Here is a 21,138-nt window from a genome sequence, read left to right as displayed (position 1 = left end):
TGGTATGAATACATTCCACATCCTTCACCTGTGTCCATTTCTAAAGGGGAAGTAGCCTCCTCTTGTTCCTCTAGGAATGGGCCCGTCTTGACACCTGCCGTCAGTCAGGCCCAGTAGAGGAAGCCTGTGTCTCCTTAACGGGGCATCCATCTGCTACTGGTGAGCTGGCCTGGGAGACTTGTGGAACCAGAGAACTGATACACGGTGCGCCGTAGTCCAAGGACTGCTTAGACGCTGCAGCTAGAGAACCGTTTATCCAACTGGATGGCAATAGAGTCGAATGGAGAAGGAATAATACAGGACAGAAGAGAGCAGGAAGGACCCCCGCTGTGCCTAATATCTGTGCTTTCTTACAGATCTGGCAGCAAAAGTTCAGCTCTTGTGACCAAATCACATTTTCAATCACTGCCAGTGTGTCTGGCCATTAGGGCCCCCCCCAGGCAAGAGCCCGCACGTGTACATTTTTAATAAGTGTAAGTCACTCGAGATAAGCACCAAAGCTCAATGACTAAAATATGAAACTAAATGTGATTAGCGTGACCCAAAGCAGCCCACAACCCACAGCCGATAACGTGACAGGCTGAAAACATTAAGTGGAACATATAAATGTATTTCTCATGAAGCTTGAGAGGTTCCTGATGGGTTTCTCCAAGGCAAAACGTGGAAAGAAAATGGATCCGCCGACCATTTGTGACGCGCTTCCTATAAACGCCATGTTTCTGTCATGGTGGACATGTGGCTCTCCGTGGCCAGAGAGAAATTACGCTTTGGTGGATCAGAGAGAGAATCAGATGGATTTAAAAAGAACTTCAACAGCTGAGGGATTTATGTGTCTGGCTAGAACCACAGTAAGAAAGAACGTCTTCCCTTCATACCTTACATGGAAACATGCATGAGGTTAGAGTGAGGCGATAAAGCATGATGCAATGCCCCCACACAGTGAGGGCCTGCTGAAAACATGACAACCGAGTGCAAACCCTGGCACAAGTTTGTGTTGTTTTTTTTTTCCACGCATGAAACCCAGGAAACACAAAGAGAATCGCTATTAAGGAAATCTATTTAAATCTCTCCAAAATCTCATAAATCTTTATCTCTTTTGCCCTGTTTTAACGGACGAGTTAGTAAATCACAGCAGCGGAATGCCAATTCTTTTAAGTGTGCAGCGAGGCTTTTCAAGGGTATTATATGACAAGGTATTTTTCAAAATAAGGGGCTGCATTCCTGGAGAGAGATAGGAGGAGATTAAGGAGCGGGAAGGGTTGCGGGTGAGCAAGATGACCTGACCGAAGTTGGTTTATTACTCGCAGTGAATGTGGAGAGGTGGATTAATCCCCTGACAGTGCTTTCAGTTCAGTCCTACTCGTGGAAATCGGAGGGTTTGTTCAGGGAACACATAGAACAGAAACTTGTAAAATAGACACAAGGCAGAAAAGGGGATGTTAATAGAGGAATAGAGAGCTTTTTAGTTAAAACATCATCATCATCTCCCTCTCTGGAGAGAGCACATTTAATGCTCGAGGAACTTGGACTCCTTAGAAACTACTATCAGCAGTTGATAAATATGCTCCGGTTGCCGTAACCAATGAATGTTATGACAATGGAATGTCTTCAACAGTAAGGCATACCGGACAGGGTCAAGTGACATCGCACACTTACCATATATTACTGTTACCTTAGAGGTACTTCGACAACTAGTAACATTGGCAAAACAGAGCCAGCTGCTCCGACCAAAAACAACTGAACGACTGAATGTGAACTTGTATGCCGTGAAAAGCTTTGTGGAGCTCAAGGGAACTGCAGTATTCTGCATGATTGTCACTGAGCAGAACCTTTCACGTAATGTGCATTCAGAAATATTGGAATAATCAGCCACAGTGACTTGTAAACTTGTTAAAAGTGATTTATTTTAACAATATTTTGAACGTAACCACATTCTTAACATTGAAAAACCTTTTGTGCTTTGCCACGGTTTCTTGGCGCGGTACCATTACAAACTTTGTTCAATGGCGTGAAACTTTTGTTTTGCAGCCGTTTTTTTATGCACTCCACGCTTTAATCCCCCCCCCCCCCCCACTACAGTCGGGGCGGAATTGGTTTGGTTTTGCATTGAATTTACATCAAAAGGTTCAACAGTGCTTTTACGTCCAAGATATTCAATTTAATATTTCTAGGAATTTTCCAATAATAGTTCCCTCTAAAATGTAGGCTGGCACATATCGACTGAACAGCCAGCGCAGGGGGAGAAAACACTGTAGTTATAGAAAGTGCTGTAATAGAAAAATAGAAAAGGGTAAAGCACGGCTCACAACAGGACTGCACGAGTCAGCACTAAATTCAGTCGGGTAAACCAGTCCTAATTCCAGTCCGCCACCTACACATGTTTTACGGATAAGAGACACTGGGAACTAGAAATGTGGAGCACATTCACTGCAATGAAAATTAAATCCCAGCAGTTATCTTACCACTGTGGAAAATGTGTCATTTTTTCTTAATCTTTCAGCGGTCTGTAGTCTCAAATTAAATATTAAAGCATTAGCATTGCTTTTGACACACATCAGGACGTCTCAACGTGACAGAGGGCTCACCTTTCCTTCCAAAAAACACATTCCACCCTCCTCATAGCTCAGATCCTCTCAGGTCTTTGCCAGATCTCGCTTTTTTTTTTTGTGCACGGCTGTGCTTGCTTTTATTATTAGTGTGGCAGGCAGCCAGCTCGGATGGGTACCCGTTTACTGCCCCCTTTCAAGGTGAAAGGCCCCAGCCGGGGCTCTCTAATCTGTAGGCATAGAGCAGGTCATTTATGTCCCTTTAGACTCTGCAGGTGCATCTGTACCGTGCTCGTTGTTTCTGTGGGTTTAGAGGCTGAAGTGACCCCCCCCCCCCCCCCGTGCCAACACAAGAAATCTCCACATTTGCAGTATAAAGAGCAGCTACTGTCAGTAGAGCGTCTCCTTCAGGAGAGTTGACCCCCGTCTGTCTCCATTTCTTCTCGTTCTGTGGTTATGTGACTTTTTGTTCTCTATCTGTGGTTATGTGATTTTGGGAACCATTGCCAGAAATTCCAGGAAACCCTAGAGCTTTATGAGACATAACAAAGCTGTCTCCCTTCCTCTGTCTTTGTCTCCTTCATTGAAGATTACATTATGTTTCTCCGTCTGCCTTTTGCTGGCCATGGAGCTTAGCAGCTCATGCTCCCTGGGAGCTAAAAGTAATTTTATTCAGTGGCTTATTGACCCATATCGTTTTAAATGGTGGAGTTTCTTAATATTAATGCCTGTGCTAATTCTAGACCACATATTTTTTAGACCATGGAAGACGCAATCATTGAATGACATTAGCATGATGTGGCATTTACCACTAAAATGAGGATATAATTCAGCTTAGGAGGTTAATATATGTGGGGTACTTAAGCCTCCTAATTCCTAAATTCATTACAATAACACATATCTCAGACAGCCATGAAATTGTAAATAATTGAGCAGTGCTCTTAGGAGGCTTCTATGGTTGCTCCGTTGAAGTTGCTTCAAGCTTTTTGGAGCTAATGGCAAAACTGCAAATGAGATTTGCTTCAAGAAGCAAAGCTTAACAGGAATAAACCCAAAACCACAGTTGTCGTCCTTTGCAGTAATCTGTCCGGGCTGGGGTGTTCACCCATCTCCTCCTGCTGGAACATCATCTCCCCCATCTGGATCACCTCTGATCTCAAAACGCATAGATGCGTGTCTGCTGAACTCTGTCATGCACGCAGACACACACCTACAGACCTACCAGCTCACCCTCACCCACCACCCACCTTGTGTTTATGTTCAGAGCTTGAGTGACTGGTATTTCATTTCGGCATGCCCGGAGCCCTTTTGCAGTTTTGGCTCGGCCGGTGTACCATTACTGGTCATTAAGTCTAACCTGAACTAATAGGAGCCCCATTTTCCAAGGTGGTCTCGCAGGTGGCTGTCACCGAATTGAGTGGCACGGCAGGGCCGAGGGCTCGACTCAGGCACACGGAGGCTCATGAAAAATCTGCCGAGACCCAGACTCCATCACGCGGATGGACGCAGAGTCTCTGAGAACAACAACCCATTGTTCTAGGGGGCCGTCTGGGTGTTTGGTTTCTCATTAAGGCAGGTCTAATGAGGCCAGCCAGAACAGACACCCCATCCCTGTGATCCAATAAACCATCAACAAGCCTCAAAGCCCGAAACCATATATTAATACACCAATCGCCAATAAAAAAATACCAGCCCAGGTACAGCTTGACTAATAAACTGGCTGGGTTAATACCATCCGCGCAGAAAACAGTTAAATGTATATTATAATTATGTCATCTAGTTGTGTATATATATTGTTAATGGTGTATATGTTGTTTATTGGTGGTAATTAAAGCATGTGATTGACAGGACACAGAAACAAGTCTTCCCCATTTCAAATTTAAAAAAAGATTTACTTCAACATCATTCAAAGTCAAAGCTTTAACATCAGTTTTGGCCTCAAAAATTCTTTATCTGTCAGCTATTGCACATCCACCTCCCATTCTTACGACATCGTAACATATGTCTTAAGTGATTCCTACAAGAGAGACCCTAACGCAGTAAATGCCCGTATGACCTTATTAAGTAGAAGGGATGACACCAGAAACTTAGTAGTAATAGTCACCAATACCAGTGAAATCCCATGAATGTAACCTCTATTAACGTTAGCCCGGCTATTTAAAAGTATCAGTTCTGCAGACATCTCTCATATTAATCAACTACGAATGTTTTCATAGGTCATTATACCAAAAGGCATAATATCCAAGTGGCAGGTACCTCATTATAAAATAGAACTGTTCGCATGTTTTAGCTGTGCCCTTCTTTCTGTGACATGTGTCATCATTAATCAGAAGAGAAGGAGCCATTAGACTAAATACGGGGGTAATTAATCCACGCTCACCCTCCATTAGATGTCATGCTCAATTTGTGCAGAGAGGCGACGGGGCCCACAGCTCTCATCCCAGTCGAGCTGCTAACATGCACCTCCAAGAAAGCTTTCATGTAAACACGCTCTTAGTCAAAGTGGATGTTACAACTTCAAATGAAGAAAAAGGAATTTTTTGGATTATATCAAATAATTGTATTCACGTGTTTTATTTTACGACGAGAAATTTGTAAAAAGGCGCGGTCTGATCAGAGGATAATTGTACGCATATGTATCTCAGTCATAACAAATGTGACTAGACTGAAGACATTAAAGCCAAACCTTCAGCCCCCAACAAGGTTCAACTGCAGTGGGGCATATAGTATGAATCAGCCCGTAGTCTAATAAGTACCATTTGGCTGTCATCTTGGCGGCCCGTGTGGCTGCTCTATTACAGTTAAACCCCTCCAGTACAGAGCCGGGGTTATTGAATAATAACCTGACGGAGTGTTCCTCCCAATCACCACTGGCAGATTCCTGATGAGGTAAAAAGCTCTCCTATGCCAGCTTCTGTCCCTGCGGAACACTGTCTGATTAAAATAGTTTTCTGAGGCCATATTTTTGTTCTCCTTGTCCACTTGCCAAACCAGAGCTGGAGAATCGAGGAAAAAAAAAATTGACAAATTACCTTACGCTTAGTGAAATGAATCCAGTAGAAATGATCTAATCTATAAAGGTCTACTACAGGTACCCCGGGTTAGAGATTTCTACTTTGTCAAGAAATAGCTGGTATTAGTGTGACGCAAATATATAGACGTACCTCATATTTATTATTGGTGTTAAGTGAGGAAACGCACACCCCCCCCCACCCCCCGACAGGGCAGTGGCATGTGAAGTGGAAAATAATGGCAACCACGCAGTGGCCCACTACAGCAGGCTTTCTTACTCTCCCGTCCTCTCACCATGCGTGTAATGCATTCCTGAGCAGTCCTCGGTGGCCCATGTGTAGAAGGCCGAGTATGCCTCTGATTAGGAGGCACAAAGAGTACACTCCATAAACGTACTCTCAAACAATTACCGCTGCTCCCGACACAGACCTCAGACTGTGCTGCTGCCCGACTGCCTTATTCAGGTGGGGCAGATGGATGAGGACCATTTCAAACATTGTGCTTTGGTACAAGACACGTGCGCAGAGGCTTGGATTGGATACCCGGCTGAAAAAAAAAAAGTTGTTGAAGAAACTTGTGAATTAGTAGACTTTTGTTTAGTTTTGAGAGAAGTGGGTCCAACGAGTACCCGACCGCAAGTAAATTAGTTTGCTTTACACTTTTGATTATCAATGGATGGCTTAAAGCTGCTGTAATCTTTTGTAATGTCGATTGTGAAAGGGGTTGCTCCCAAGATCGCGGCCCCATACCATTGTAATTCTGCAGATATTGTACGTATATTAGTCACGTGACCAGAAATACAATTCCAAATGATGGATAATGTTGCTTCGTATTACTACAATTGTCATATGTCCATGATGTGTGTTTGTAGGTGTTTTCAGTTGCCCCAAGTGCCCAAAATAAAAAATAAATACAGTAACCCTCGATCGGAAAATATGACATTAAATGGAGGAAAAAACTAATTCAAGAAAGTAATTGGCAAACTCAGTGGTGTGAATAATCGTTAGTCAGATCCCTCAATATATTAATATGTTTTGGGACCATCCTACAATATTGTAAATTTGACACCAAGAGTGAGAACTTGTTTAGAATAAAATATTCTCAACCTCTTCCAGCAAAAAACAGTAGAAGTCAGACTCAGGAGTCATGACAATAGCCATGTGAGGACACTGATGGATGGATGCATGTGTAGGAGTCCTATCCTGTCCTATCCCGCCCCCTCCCAGTTCTCACTCCCATGATGGCAGCCATCCAATGTTGACTCTCAAAGCTGCCCTTCACATTCGCCGTACACACACTTCAGCACACGCAGCGGCTCGATAGTCACACAAATAAATCCAGCAGGCCTATAACTGACCAACACACTGCCCCGTCTGTCCCCGACAGTCTGCCTGACTGCCCCGTGCAATTCATAGAGTGGTTAACCTCGCTAACTGTGTAAACACATGACCTCACCGGTCATGTGTTTACACTCAATGTATTTTTCACACGCCGATGGGCTTCACGTTACCTTCTATAGTTCACGTTCCCTCAATTCCCCGTTACCCTACAATATGTGACTTTGCAAAGCTTCTTTGACAGGCTCTTGACTCGCCATGTTTGTTTAGATTCAGGACGCTATGGGAGGGAGGAGAGGAGGCTGAGAGGAGAATGAAGGGGGAGGGGGGCGGGTGAAGACATGACAGGGAGGAAAGAATGGAAAGTTGACGGAAAGAAGAAGTAGGGTGAAGTGAGAATGTTGTAGTCATTATTTCTTTTCGGGAGACACACGCGGAGGTAAAATGGATTTGTGTTAAAGCAGAGGACGCAAAGGGAAAGTCAACGAGAGAGACAAGCGCGATGGTTTCTCTGCCACAGGGACACACTGTGCACGTCGGAGGTCCCAGTGGGACGACGCTGAAGGAAAACACAAGGCCAATCAGCTAACAGAGACATTTCCTGTGCTTTTTTTATCAGATGAGAAGAAGCCCAAAGGCTAAATGTCCCCCTTAACAACGTGGTAGACTTCTCAGAATAACCCACTTTGGGAGAGGAGAACATGCATCTTTGTAGGATGACATCAGAAGCGCTGCTTGGGAGCACTGACCTCACTCTCACACAATCAATCATCCACGAAAACCATATGAAATGTAGACAACGTGAGTAAGAGAGGGGGTATTACCTTTTAAGATACAAGGCAAGGCTGCTTTGTGAATTTACCAGTAAAAAAAAAAAAAAAAATACAATAGTGTCTTTTTATAGCTGTGAAACTTCTGGCAGAGCTTGGCATCTGGCAACAAGCAGATGGTGGCCCAATATACCAATTACCAAACGCCGACATGCCATGCTGCCTATTAGGCAATCTGGCCTTGAGTGATAGCACTTTAAAATCAGAAAACGTCGCGAGCGGGAGGCTGATCTAACAAACCCTCTTCATCGGAGTGTGACTAAAACCCAGGGGAATTCAAACAGTCTTTCATGCCCACATGACCGCTTCAGTTGGGACAATCAAAAGTTGGGGAAAGTGGTTTGGAAAGAAAGGAAGCAAAGCTAGAGTTCCAGGGAGAACGGATCATTGAGAAATTCATTATGGGCTTGTGTGAATGGGAACTGTGGAAAAAGAATTATTGAAAATTGTGGTTTGATTAAATAAGATTTAATTTGGTGGTGAATGGAGTATAAGTCAGGGTGCGGGTGCACCAGGGAGGGGATTATGAGTGTGAGCACCCAAGATACTAATTGCGCAGGGAAGAAACAGGAGAGCATCCTCTAGCACCGTAGATGTCTCCTTACAGAACTGGCACCATAACAGCTTGGCACCATAATGAGGAACCCAGAATTTCTATTTTTTTTAAAAGGAAAATAAGAAGAATTCTAAAATCTATATCACCAACATCTGCAAAACTCTTGAAGCACATTTTCCAGGACCTGCAAAAACATTCTCTCAAGTTTCCTGCACTAACTGGACTTCACAAGCAATTAAGAAGGGCGACCAGTGTTTGCCTACAACTTGTTGGAACGCCGCTATGCACCGAAAGAGTTAAGAATTATTTTCCAGGATCTTGGATCCCTCCAAAATATACAAGTTTGTGTGCGGTTCTGGACGCGGTGGATGCAAATTACATGCTATCGAATTCAAAAGCGAGGGGCTACAGAACGAGTGTGTCGCGTGGCTCCGGTCCAAGGGCCAATGTCCCATCGGCGCTAGCTGCTTGTCAATCACTTCAAACGAGTCGAACCTCGTCCTACTCCTGCCGTTGTCCAGAAGACTCAAACCTTAACTTTGTTATTCTTGAAAAAACAAATCTGCATAAAATAAGCCAAAAGACTGGAACCCGTGAAACCTGCGTAACATGGTTTCAAGTCTCATTGTAAGAAGAAAGCAGATAATAGCTTTGGCACCTGCTGTGCAGAAACAATGCATGTTTGGACCAACATCAGCCTGCCATCACTGGAAACCCAACGAGATCTGAAAAACCTACACACTGAATACTTTAAATACAAACATATTTGAAAAAAAAAAACCTACAGTACGATCTGATCATTCGTGTTACAAAAGTGCTTTTACCAGTTTTCCATTCTATTCAAATTGGCTGCCTTAGCTCGGCGGCGGTAAGGAGCTATTGCCTCGCAAGGAAACTCTGGATTCTTGCTCTGGAACCTGATACTTGGTGGATTACGAGTATCTAGGATCAAACTATGACGTCCACATACACTGCATGAACGTTGACACATCAGTGTGTAGGCATAGAAGCACGAAAGTTCCCATGCATTAGCACATGTTTATCATACTGCAAATGAGGTACATTAACTACCCGATCCAACATTTAACTTTAATCAAGTGCATAAAAAAAAAAAAAGCTGTAGAAGGAGAGGGAGCCAGCGCTGAGTAACTTGAAGCCTTCACCGCACTGTGCAGTCCGGAGCCAGACTCCGGAAACGCATGGCAGTGTTCCCTACATCCTGCCCGCCCAGCCTTAACCCTGGGCCTGGCTCTCGCCCCACACTGCCAAACCCCTGTTATCGCTATGTGCAATTACCTCCAGATTCTTCTGCACTCATATCATATTGTGCCAATTACAAAAGGCCCTTTTAAGTACACTAAAAAGCCCCACATGCACTTGAGTGCAAAGCCTGCAGTTAGTTGTGCGTTTCAGTCCGGGGAGAGCTGTGTAAGAGCATATGTGCGTTTAAACATGCATTCAGAAATTGCAAGAATAAATAAGTGTAGTCATTTTGATCGGGAGTACTTTTATCCCAGAGAATACTATGTGTAGTTGTAAAGCAATATGTAGAAAGTAACCACAGTCAACTTTCATTATGTGTGGTTGAAAGTGTGTGAAGTGGTTACCAAACAGATGAGAAGTCTTAATAAAAATAGTGCACTAAAAGTAATGGATACGCTTTAAGGTATTTTATGCAGCTAAAAAGCCCACAAAAACCAATGAAAGGGATAAAAAGCTCAATATGATGGAAAAACTGCTGTAATAATTTAGTTTAATGGTTAAACTGATTACACAAAGTAATGGATATATGGCTGAAATATCAAGAGTCTATGTAGAATGAATGTACACAAGATCAATGCAATTTATACTTGAATAAAAATAGAAGTTTAATTACACAAGTTGTCATCCACTCTTTTATAGTACCGAGTATACAGTTTGAAATCATTCTAATGCACTCGACAGGTAGCATCTCTGAAGGGTTACCTTAGATGTTCGGACAGGGCTGAGGAGCTACGTTAGTGGAAAGAATGCTGGGACCCTCTGTACTAGCAGACTGTTGTGCATTGCATTCCAATCACCTGTCACCAGGTTGGGCCTGTGCCCTATAAGGAGCGCAGGGGGCATTCTCCATGTGTTTTCCAAACACTGCACAACCTATCCGATCAGAGTAATCGTCCACAGTTTTGTGGACAATCGCGATGCTGTCTCTGGCCCAAAAGCATTTGAAAAGGAAAGACACGCCGATGCAGCCTGCACAGCTCCCCCCCCTTCGCCCTCCTCCCATTTTCCATCTTTACAGATACGATGTAATAAAGCCGACATCAAAAGACTTGCTGGCCAACTCACATACAATGAGGGTTGAGTAGAGCCTTTCGCCCCAGGGTTGGTGGGATTGTAAAGAATGTGATACCTCAAAACGATGAGAGGAGGATTCATCTGTGAGGGCCTTCTGCAAAACTGCCCTGAGGCTTTCGTCCGGCGTGTGGACGTATTGTGTAAATCTCGGCTTGTTTTTTTTGGGTTAGGGTTAGTGGTGTGCTGATGATAGCCGCGGAGGGGTCCACGTCCACCCGCGTTCTCCACTCAAAAAAACGCACCTTTCTTTTGGGATTCGGTAAAAAAAAAAGAAAAAAGAAAGACTTAAGACTGCTGATAACAACCAGGAATATGTGACGTCAACGTCCAACAAATGAGGCGATGAGAAACTTTAGCTTGAGACCCCCCCCCCCTCCCATAGAGCTGAACACGCACTACAGAAGTGGACACATCTGCATTTCTTTGTGTTGTCTCCCGCGGATGAAACATAAGATACATTCACATGACAGGCTCGCTGCTTGGCCCGCAGAACCGTGCAGGGTGGCCCACAGTCATGAGTTTGCTTTGCCTTTGGTGAACTGCTGTGGCACAAAGAGGGAGCGGCCCACAGCCAAGATGTTCATAACAACAACAACAACAAAAGAAAGAAAAAAAGTATAAGCGGCAGTCGGTTGCGCACAGTGGAGACCCACGATGTGACATCTCCCATCGTCTTACGGTGCTTTTTCGTTCGCGAGCGCGTCCGCGCGGCTTTCCCGTTGTTTATGAGAATTAGACGCGTAAAGTTTGCGGGCAGTTTTTACGTTGTTGTTGTTGCGCTTACCTGTGGATATTAACGGGACAAAGTAGAGCTCTGGAGTCGAGTGTGAGGAGATTGAGAGGGAGCCGGTCTGCTGTCGGTCCTCCGCAACACTCGATGAGAGAAACTCAAAGTGGAGACCAGCGCAAGCCCCGCCCTTTAAACGGGATACACGTACAAGCCCCGCCCTTTAAGACAGAGCCGCACATCCACTCGCGGCTGAGTCCTCTTCCGTCTGCCACGAAGTCTGGCCCCACTGCAGTGCTTTTCATACAAACGATTCATAAAAAAATACTTTCATAACAACCTTAACTATTGAACTACGTGTGTTTCAAACGTATTCATATTTATAGTCATTAAACGTTTTAATTGGGTTGCTGATACCCTAAAAAAAATAAAAAATACAGAAGATCTCATGCATTAATCACCAGGCATATTGATCATACTAGTGTGGTGTCCTGTTTGGTTCTCCCAAACAAATGCAGTCCTGCTATTTGTGACCGTTAATCTGTTAACAATTTTAGTAAGGGTGAGGTGAAAAACATAAAAGCTGCAGTGTTCTACTTTTTACTATGAAACAGCATCATTGGGACACTGCCCCGCTTTGTCTTCCTCTTTAAAACAATAATGCTCACAACAAAGAATGAACTCACTGTAAGTGCACCGGGCCACTGGTGCAGAAATGAGCACCACATGCGTTGCTGTGTTTTTTTTCCCCATGTGTTTCTTTGAGATGAAGTGAAATAAATGAAGTCTGTTGATTGTGTGCAAATGCAAGTGTGTGTGACAGAATGAGAGCGAGGAAGGAAAAAGACAGAGTGGAGTTGGAGTTACAGGGCCCTCCTTATCTTAAATCCTTTGAAAAAATATGTATTTAAAGAAATACTTTATCTTGCATGTTTCTGTCAGACTTGTCGTCCATTTGGCACAAAAAATATTGGCCCCCAAAAACTGCACAAGTCTCAAAGTCCCTTCACGTAATCATTTGAAAACGATGCTCTGACCGTGGCATGTTTATAGTTGGTGCAGTGCTCTTCTACTCGAGGCTGATTCTAACTCGCTATATTTACATCATGATCTCCGACATCAGCCTCATTGCAACAAAATGGACACCCAAATATTTCTTTACTATAAAAACCACTAAAGGTAACAATGAACATGTAGTTAACTGTGGATGGTTTTGGGGCAAAGAGAGGGCATCGTTGCCTTTGGCTGTTTTGCTTTCTGTGAGCAGGATTAAAGGATGCACAGATATTTAGAGCTCCTGGCCAGACAGATCCCCACTGCAAAATCTACCTGACATATACCTTCACAATGTTACATCAGAACCCTCAGAACCAATTATAAAGGTTTTAAGAAAACCTTTGACATTTTCCATTTCATCACATTGTTTTAAACCCGATGAAAGACTGTGTTTGTATCTTGTGCGAAAGTTAAATTAGAGAGAAGGATGGCTTTGCCTTCAAAGACGCATTTGGTTGAATAAAAGTGTTGGAGTTAATGATGAAAGTGTTGGATGTTATTCTGCAACCACATCATCATTGCTTAGTGAATTATTAGTTTCCTTCACAAAATAAAACCTAGAACTGGTTTAAAAAAATGATCTCTTTGTGTAAGCATAAGAAAATGTTTGACATCAATTTGAAAGGGATTAAAATATTCTGCAGTATTTCTTAAATTGTGTTCATGCCTCAAGGATGATTGGTACCTAGGATGTCTAAACTGGTGCACTTACATGCCAAATACCTGCAGCATCCAAAGTAAAACGTCCAGGACTTCATCTGATCCTTCCTCTATCACTCAGCTTCATGCTCTCAAAGACAGAAATGTCAACAAAGGGCCGACACCTGTACTAGTAAACATTTGGCTTATTTCCCTAGTGCATGCTTCATGATTAACTCAATAATGACTACAGGTCCGCCATATTCCCGGGACAAACAATGAGATTATTTGGAGAATATCATATTGGTGTCTCTATCCTTGGCACAACCTTTCCTTCAGATAAGAGACGGTGATACAAGGTCATAATAAAGTGTGAATTAGGCCATTAAGATGTATAGAGATGGTTCGGCATGAAAATGACATTGAACTTAAGAAGGGCACAAGCACATGCACTGTCTTGATGAGAATAATTACATGTAATAGATAATGTATATCATTATAATGTTTGACAACTTCAGATCAAAGTGGATTACATTTGTGGATCAGAAAAAGAATTACTGCTCCAAATGAAATTCAACCCTCTACTGGTAATGTGCTTGATGAATATGGCTTTGAATCCTATCCCTGCAGTAAGCCCTGTGACCTCCTCCAATGCCTAATATCCATTATATGAAATGATTTATAATCATCTATTTCACGTAGGGTGCAGCCGGGCTAAGGCTGGGATTAAAAGCCTTGCTGTGACACACCTGGCACATGTTCTAACCCTTTCACGTGTACAGGGGCCCCAGGGCGGGTCCCTGGGGGCCTCCGTCACACCAAAGTCCAACTAAAGCAAACCCAGTCTTCCCGGTTTGTTGACTTTTACAACATGTTGAATCTAGTCAGGAAAATTGGAAAGTTTGTGAAAAGAAATGTCTTGATACATTCATGTAACGAATGTAATAACTTCTTTACTTTGACCTGTATGAAATCAAAGTAGCTCCGAACTGAATTTTTTTTTTAAATAACGCTGCTCACATTAAACATTGTGAAGAAATATTATAACATAATTACTTTAGGGAAGATGAAACTCCTTTTTTCTAAAAAGATAAATCAATGGAAGAGAAACTTCAACCTTCTGACTCTCTGCATCAATAACCCCCCAACCCCCTAGACACACCTCACAGGAAACACTAAACAACATCATTCGACTACAGATGAGCCAACACGGAGACCCTCTGGTAACTTATTACACCAAGCCGTAAAAATGGCCAAGTGCTCTCATGTCGCATATGTAGAAACCTGGCTTTGATAGACAGTAAAGAAAGAGCACTGAGTAAGAGAGAGAGGATGCCACTGGGGTTATTAAGTGGCCACCTCCCATCACAGATGTTTAACTGAATCACTCCCATGACACCTTTGCGAAGTTCCTCTTCATCCAAGCACCGCACATCAACAAACATAATAAAGATAAATATCTGTTCCAGGGTGGATCTCAGCGTCAAGACATTGGTTGATACGTGAGAGGTAATTCAGAGCTGATCAAAGACATTTCATGCTGAGCCATTCAACTGTTCAGTAATAGCAGCAATTTATGTTAATATAAGCGTTTAAATGACGTATTTCTTGCTCGTCTCAGTGTAAAGTTGTACTGACACATACAAGACAGCAGTAGATAATAAAGCTTTGAAATCATTTCTGCTCAGGAGTCATAGCTGGGGCAAATAAAACATTGTGTGGGATGTTTGAGATTGCCACGGAAGACCCATCTGTGTCCAATCACAACAAGGCCATCTGTTCAGCATACAAAAAGAGAAATGACAGGAGGAAGAGACTGGGGGATCCGTAAAACTGTATTTTTGGCAGTTGTATATTTTTTTATCTACTACACATGTGGACATGCAGTTTTGCCACCTGCAATCCACAATATGAATAATTCAACAATCCACTCAAACTGTACCTACTCACTCAGTGTAATTGGGAACACTTATCCCTCTAGTCCGGACTTAATAAGTACACACTTTCAACACATTGGGTGTGTGGGCTAGTTCACTTTCATCACCCAGTGGGCTAAAGGGAAATCTTTGAGCCAAAGTAGAGTCATTCCTTCAACCCTTTTTCATGCATCAGTTTAGAATGAATGGATGAATGGAGGGTGATGCTTGGACAGCCCCTGGTGGAGATCATGACAAAGTGAACATTTTAAGGATGAGTCAAATCACTTATTTATGATGGTGTCAGCAGTCTGACCTATACTGCCACCACCAGTTCAGAATGTAAAGTAGATATAATCCTGTAAAAGACAACTCTGTCACACTAAAGATCTTCAAAGATTGCTTTTTTTTTACTCTCTTGGTTTTGCAGATCCATCCAAATGAACATATTTTAAATGAATGTTTTATAATGTTCTAAAGCTGTAGCAGCAAGTGTCCCAGAGCTAGTGTGCGGTGTAACAGTGAGATTCCCTCTCTGAGAGATAGGTGTGTATGTCCAGTCTGAGAAGAACGCGGATCATCACTAAAACATGTAGACGTGACACAAAAGGAATGTTCTAGTTCTTATTTACAGCCTACTGTAAAATTATTTTTGGGCAATCCTATGAAAGGTAGATGCCATGATCACATTGCTGTACTTTTCCAGTTTGCTGTAATGCACTGAAATGGCAGTTCCCTTTAAAGATCATCAATTGTAATCACAATAGCCTTTTCAGAGTCATAAGTAAGTGATGTCTGAAACATTCGGACGTGATATTTTCTGACTGCACTTCCTGAGGGTATCATATCTTCTTTTGTTATTCCCTAACAATGTATTCCAGTGATGCTATTTCTGCAAACCTGCACACAAAATAAATAAACAATAAATAAAAAATAAAGAAGTATACAAAATAAATGCTAGTAGAAAGTGGGGTAAGTTACTGCACTGCACTTTCCTTTATTCCTTCCTCTTCAATCTAGTCCTTAGATTGCTCCACTTGCTTTGGGTTCGTTTTAAAGACCTGCTGAAATCAGTTTAATTTTCTCTTTCCAATCTTCCAAAAGTCTGGTGTGGATACTTTGCAAGCAAATACAATATGCGTGCAGAGATATTTGATTCTGTTTCCTTTGTGGATTAGAGCGGATCACAAAGTCTACAAAATGCAATCTGACATGAAGCATAACTTTTCATACCAATATCTGCAATCCCCTGTGAATTCAGGCAGTGCCTACAAGATCATTGTTTAGCTTTGGTGTGGTTAGAGACGTAAATAGATATAATCTTGGAAGGAGGATTAAGATAAGAGTATAGCATTTGATCTTCAAAGGGTTGCAGGTTATCTCAGGTAAAGCACAAGTACGGTTAGCTTCCATAAAAAATCCTGACACAGAGTTTGACTCCTGTTCATTTCCATTACAAAGACAAGTACCTCGTTCTCATTCTTGGGCACTTTCACCTCAAAAATCGTAGCGCTCATCATCCTCTGTGTCAATCCTTCACTGCAAATCCTCACAGAGCTCCTGTGAAGAGAAAAGACTTCTTTAAAACCACAACGGTGTGCTGAAGGAAAAGGGGAAGAATTGGGAAGAAAAAAAAAGAAAGGAATGATTTATCATCAAACGGCATGTAAAAGCTTTAAATCTTCACTCAGTCATCAAACTTGACAGGTAGCTGGATGGCTTTTAAAGTGGGTTTTCAGGAAGAAAAAGCATACAACAGAGTGAGAGATGTTGTTTTTCTGAAGATTGCAGCAAAAAATGTTGTTTAATATTATACACAAAATGTTTCCACATGTACGCCTATTATAAACCATTCTGGTTATAAGAAAAAATATTTATACATATATCTGGAGCCGATTGATGACGTAACTGGGCCATTCGGTTTGTCAATGGCGCTTGGTAGTTTTAAATAGTATTTGACAATTGAGTGACAGCGATGAAAAATAACAAGAAGCAAAAGCAGTATTCTACCGAAAACAATATAAAATCCACGAGAGACCAACAACAACACAAGATGGATTGCCACCAGAATCCAATTGATTGAGAGTCTACAGTTTGAGCAGCAACCAGACACACTATACTGGATGTGCCTTTGGTGTGCTAACCTTTCCCTCGCATGCATACAACTTATTTAAGAACCACAAAAGATAATGCTATTGTGATGAAATAATAAAAACAGTTTTATAATAATTAGAGCTGTAACAATAACTGAATAATCTTGTAAATAATTATTTACAATATTAATGATTCTTGAGATGTAATTAATGATTTACATCTCAGTCAAAATACTAAGATAGTAAAAAATACCATCTCCCATTGTATTTCTGAAAATTAAACCACATCCCAACCTGGTGTTCTAAGCTTTCAGGAAAATGGCCTTCCAGCAACTAAACTGCCATATGAAGGCCATCTGGATGGGATAAAAGACCAAGTAAGAGACTTTGTGTTGGGAAATTTGAGATATTTGGCTAATAAAGAGTGCTATTAAATGATCTGCTGATGAAACGTTAGTGTTTCATTTTAATGCATTTGTGTGTCATATTCGGTGGGCCATTTGTAAAGCAAGGCCCTTTCATCAATTGCGAGGTATCTGATTTTCAACACAAGCCTCTATCGTGTCTCTGTACTGGCGGTGCTGCTGTTCTGTACCTGCGGTCCCCGAGCAGGCAGGTCGAGAGCACTTACTCTCTTTTATCCCTGCCTCTGTAATCTTGACTTCGTGCTCCACAAGCAGTAATGCCTTTGCCCTTTTTAGCAGCTTGCCATGTCGATTAGCCATGTATTAAGTTTACAGTGCATAGTGGAGACAGCTCACTTTGCACAAAGTGTTTGGCACTTTGATACCAATGCACAAGCCTGCATTACACTTATGATACCAGAGGGTGCAGAGTGGATTATCCCTCCATGGTAGCCTGCAGGGATGTAACCCAGAATAGGTTATTTGGATACAAACGCATAATGCGCTCCTAACCAGCATCTGATTTGGAGCAGGAATATTTTTCTTCTCACAGCATGAAACAGTCACAACATGGTGGATAATTGCAAGCTAGAATCCCCCTGGACATATGTTGCTATTAGGACCTGTTTTAGACCCTGAATACCCAAACGGTAGGCAGTGTGTCAGAGCCTAATGCCCGACCTGCTTTTAGGAGATACGCATACGCAGAGGCATTACACCCATCCCTTGCAGCTATTTAGAGGGAAGTTCAACCGTGCATCCAACGGTTAAATGGTTAAAGGAAGGAAACAAAATTAAGCAGAACAAGCAGTATGCTTGGTTGTTATTATTATTGTTGTTTACCCTAGGTTATATAAAAAATGTCACTCAATAGCTTTAATTCAAGGTCCCCTAATTAGTATCTTATGGTGCTTTCAACAATGTCAGGAAAAAGCAGATGAAAATATTTTTTAACACGAATACATTCACAGTCAAGAATGAACTTTCATCATAATCAACAAGCACATTTACAACAATGGGCTTCAATGAGCACCAATTAAAAAGTGAAGACAAAACTACAGACAGACAACCAAAATTGATCAAAACGATGCTTGAGGATTAAATGGCCGGGACAACTCCGGTGGCCAATATCAGCGGGAGCAAAATACACAAACGGATCAAGGGCAATAATTGTTCGTCCATGCACCATGTCAAGGCAGAGGATGACTAACAAAAACATCAGGAACAAGAGAATCATTTCCCAACTGCGATCAATAACAAGGAGATTATTAAAGAGATTATTGATTGAGATGCATGACAGTGTGACCGACAATCACTCCGGAGACAGGTCGAGAGAACCAACACAGTGTGAGGCAATCGGCGGACGTGCATTCACTGCCGTTGCATTTCATACCGGGCACCGCATGGAAGCAATTATAAGATTAGGAGATTTGACTGTGTGTTGATATATTGTGTTTTAGAAATGATTAGCATTTTGATTAATAATAAAAGTGCCACCAGTCCCATATATGCATTAATGTATGGAATGTAACATCCACGGTAACACAATGTTCTACAATGCAATGATTTTTTCCTTTACTATATTTAATACAGCATTTAAACATGCTGAGAAAAGGCAGCCAACATTCAACCCATAAATGGGTATTAACTAGGGCTGTTACTGTAATAGATGAAAAAAACAAAACAACTGATAAATCGCACATTTTGAAATTCATTCATCTCGATTATTGGCAATTAATCTTTTAATGAAGGCTTGTTTATCTTCTGCTTCTTCTTTCTTAAGTGTGTATTTTAGACACTGTTGTTTACTTGTCAATGTTATTTTAAGCACAAAACTACACACATTTGATCATCTTGCAGACAGAATTTCACCGGGTGGATCATGTTGAACTAGCGACTCTTCCTGCTGTCCTCGTGCACGTTGCTCTCAACTCTCCACAAGGACGTTTTCAAACCACGGTCATTAGGGACACAGTGGTGGTCCCCTGCAGACTGTGTGCCGAGCAGGGGTAACCTTAGATGTTGGGATGAAAGTAGCCTAGCAGCTAGCTTAGCATAGCTGTGCATTAAGTGGTCCGTATGCCATATATTTTGTTGCATTAATTCAGCGATATTAATCGAATGGATTATAGCGTTTATGTTGAGAGCCCTACCATTTACACCAATCCCAGTGATTGAAGGAGTCATACGCTGAGTTAGCACCGAGTATCAGGTTGTAAGACCCATGGCCGTGCTGCTCTTCTCTCCCACATGCTGACCCCGACTCAGGCTGTATCTCGTCCCTGCAATTTCTACAGAAAATGCTATTACAGCCACCTCTCTGGGGACCACACAGACAAGGTCCTCATGGTCCGGGCCCGGAATAAAAAGCTGACCCCTTCTCCCTCATCAAAAGCAGCGATGAGAAGGAGACAAAAGTTCATCCCGCAGGTTAATAGGTTCCTTGGATGAAATCACGTGTAAGACACAAGCAGAAGAAATGGAGGGGAAGAAGTTTTAAAAAATAATTTTGATTTTCAAGCTCTTTGATTTCCTCTCCATCTTTTCTACTTGTGAGGCCGATTGCCCTCCAGATGTTTTGAAGGGGGCCATTTACTCGTAGGAGATACGATTTCATGCTGTAATTGGAGATTAGAGGACGTAAGAGTGTCTGCGCTGTGGCGTCTGCTACCAAAGAACACAAGGCAGCTGAGTAGAGAGGCTGCCCGCCTTAATGTCACCAGTGTGACATTACACGTGGGGAATGAACTTGTGACCTTCAGTGACACATCGTTCTGCTGGTTGTAGTGGCCTTATTAGCTCCCCTGAGCTAAAACACCTTGTCACATGCACGCACACGCACACTCTCACACGCACACACACAAGCTGTGTACTATATGTCACAATGTCATGGACCAGGATGTGGCCATTTCGTTAGACAGGGTTACAACACATTTGACAGGCTCTCTCGACAGGAGCTCTTTTTTCTCTCCTTTTCACTCAGTCACACACACACACGCACACACACACACACGTATTTCAGGTTGCAACAAATTAGAAGGGCAATGAAGGCAATGCAGCATTTTACAGATGTGACACGTATAAAATGAAGCTTTATTGGGAGAACATCTCGCTTAAAATATAAAGGAGAATATGAGCTGTGACCTCCATGATGAGAGAGTGTGACAAATGCACACACAAGACACACAAGACACACAGACACACGCACGTCCTCACTCGCGCATGCACACACGCAACACACACACACACACACAAAAGCAATCAGGCAAGCATGAAGAATACTTGACTTATTTGTATTCATCACTCATACATCCTGTAGCAAACACACAAGACAATTAACTCTAATTCTGCGTTGATAATTACAAAACATGAAAACAAAACTCTCCAAGACTAATTGTATCTAGTTTGAGAGCCCTGCATTACCCCGTTACCGCATTTTGAGAGGCAGTTTGATGGAGGAGGAAGGGTTAACGTTACATGGGTCGATTGTTTGAGCAGACGCTCCTCTGTACTGCAGAAATTTCTTAGTTATCTGCAACAACTAGATGGTATAAAATTTCCAATAACGACACTTTACATTTTTTTCCCCCCAAAACAGCCGTTTTAAACAATATTATGTCAATATAGGTAAGCTTTTATTTTTATGCAGTTTTAGAAATGGCAAATATCCACTATTTAAATCCAC

At 42.2% G+C, this 21,138-nt stretch overlaps 1 protein-coding gene across 8 annotated transcripts in view; it reads right to left on the bottom strand.

Annotated features, from left to right (window-relative positions):
- cald1a (caldesmon 1a) overlaps positions 1–11,529 on the bottom strand; it is a 45,293-nt gene extending 33,764 nt beyond the window's left edge. For all 8 annotated transcript variants that reach the window (XR_005119660.2, XM_037460362.2, XM_037460364.2 and 5 more), the window contains exon 1: positions 11,403–11,529. The gene's annotated coding sequence lies outside the window, so the exon portion shown is untranslated. The remainder of the gene's footprint in view (positions 1–11,402) is intronic.
- Positions 11,530–21,138: the final 9,609 nt, after the last annotated feature.

This window comes from Pungitius pungitius, chromosome 2 (genome assembly GCF_949316345.1).
Source record: "Pungitius pungitius chromosome 2, fPunPun2.1, whole genome shotgun sequence".
Taxonomy (NCBI): domain Eukaryota; kingdom Metazoa; phylum Chordata; class Actinopteri; order Perciformes; family Gasterosteidae; genus Pungitius; species Pungitius pungitius.
The sequence above is the reverse complement of the archived record's forward strand: the minus strand, read 5'-3'. Positions and strand labels throughout refer to the sequence as shown.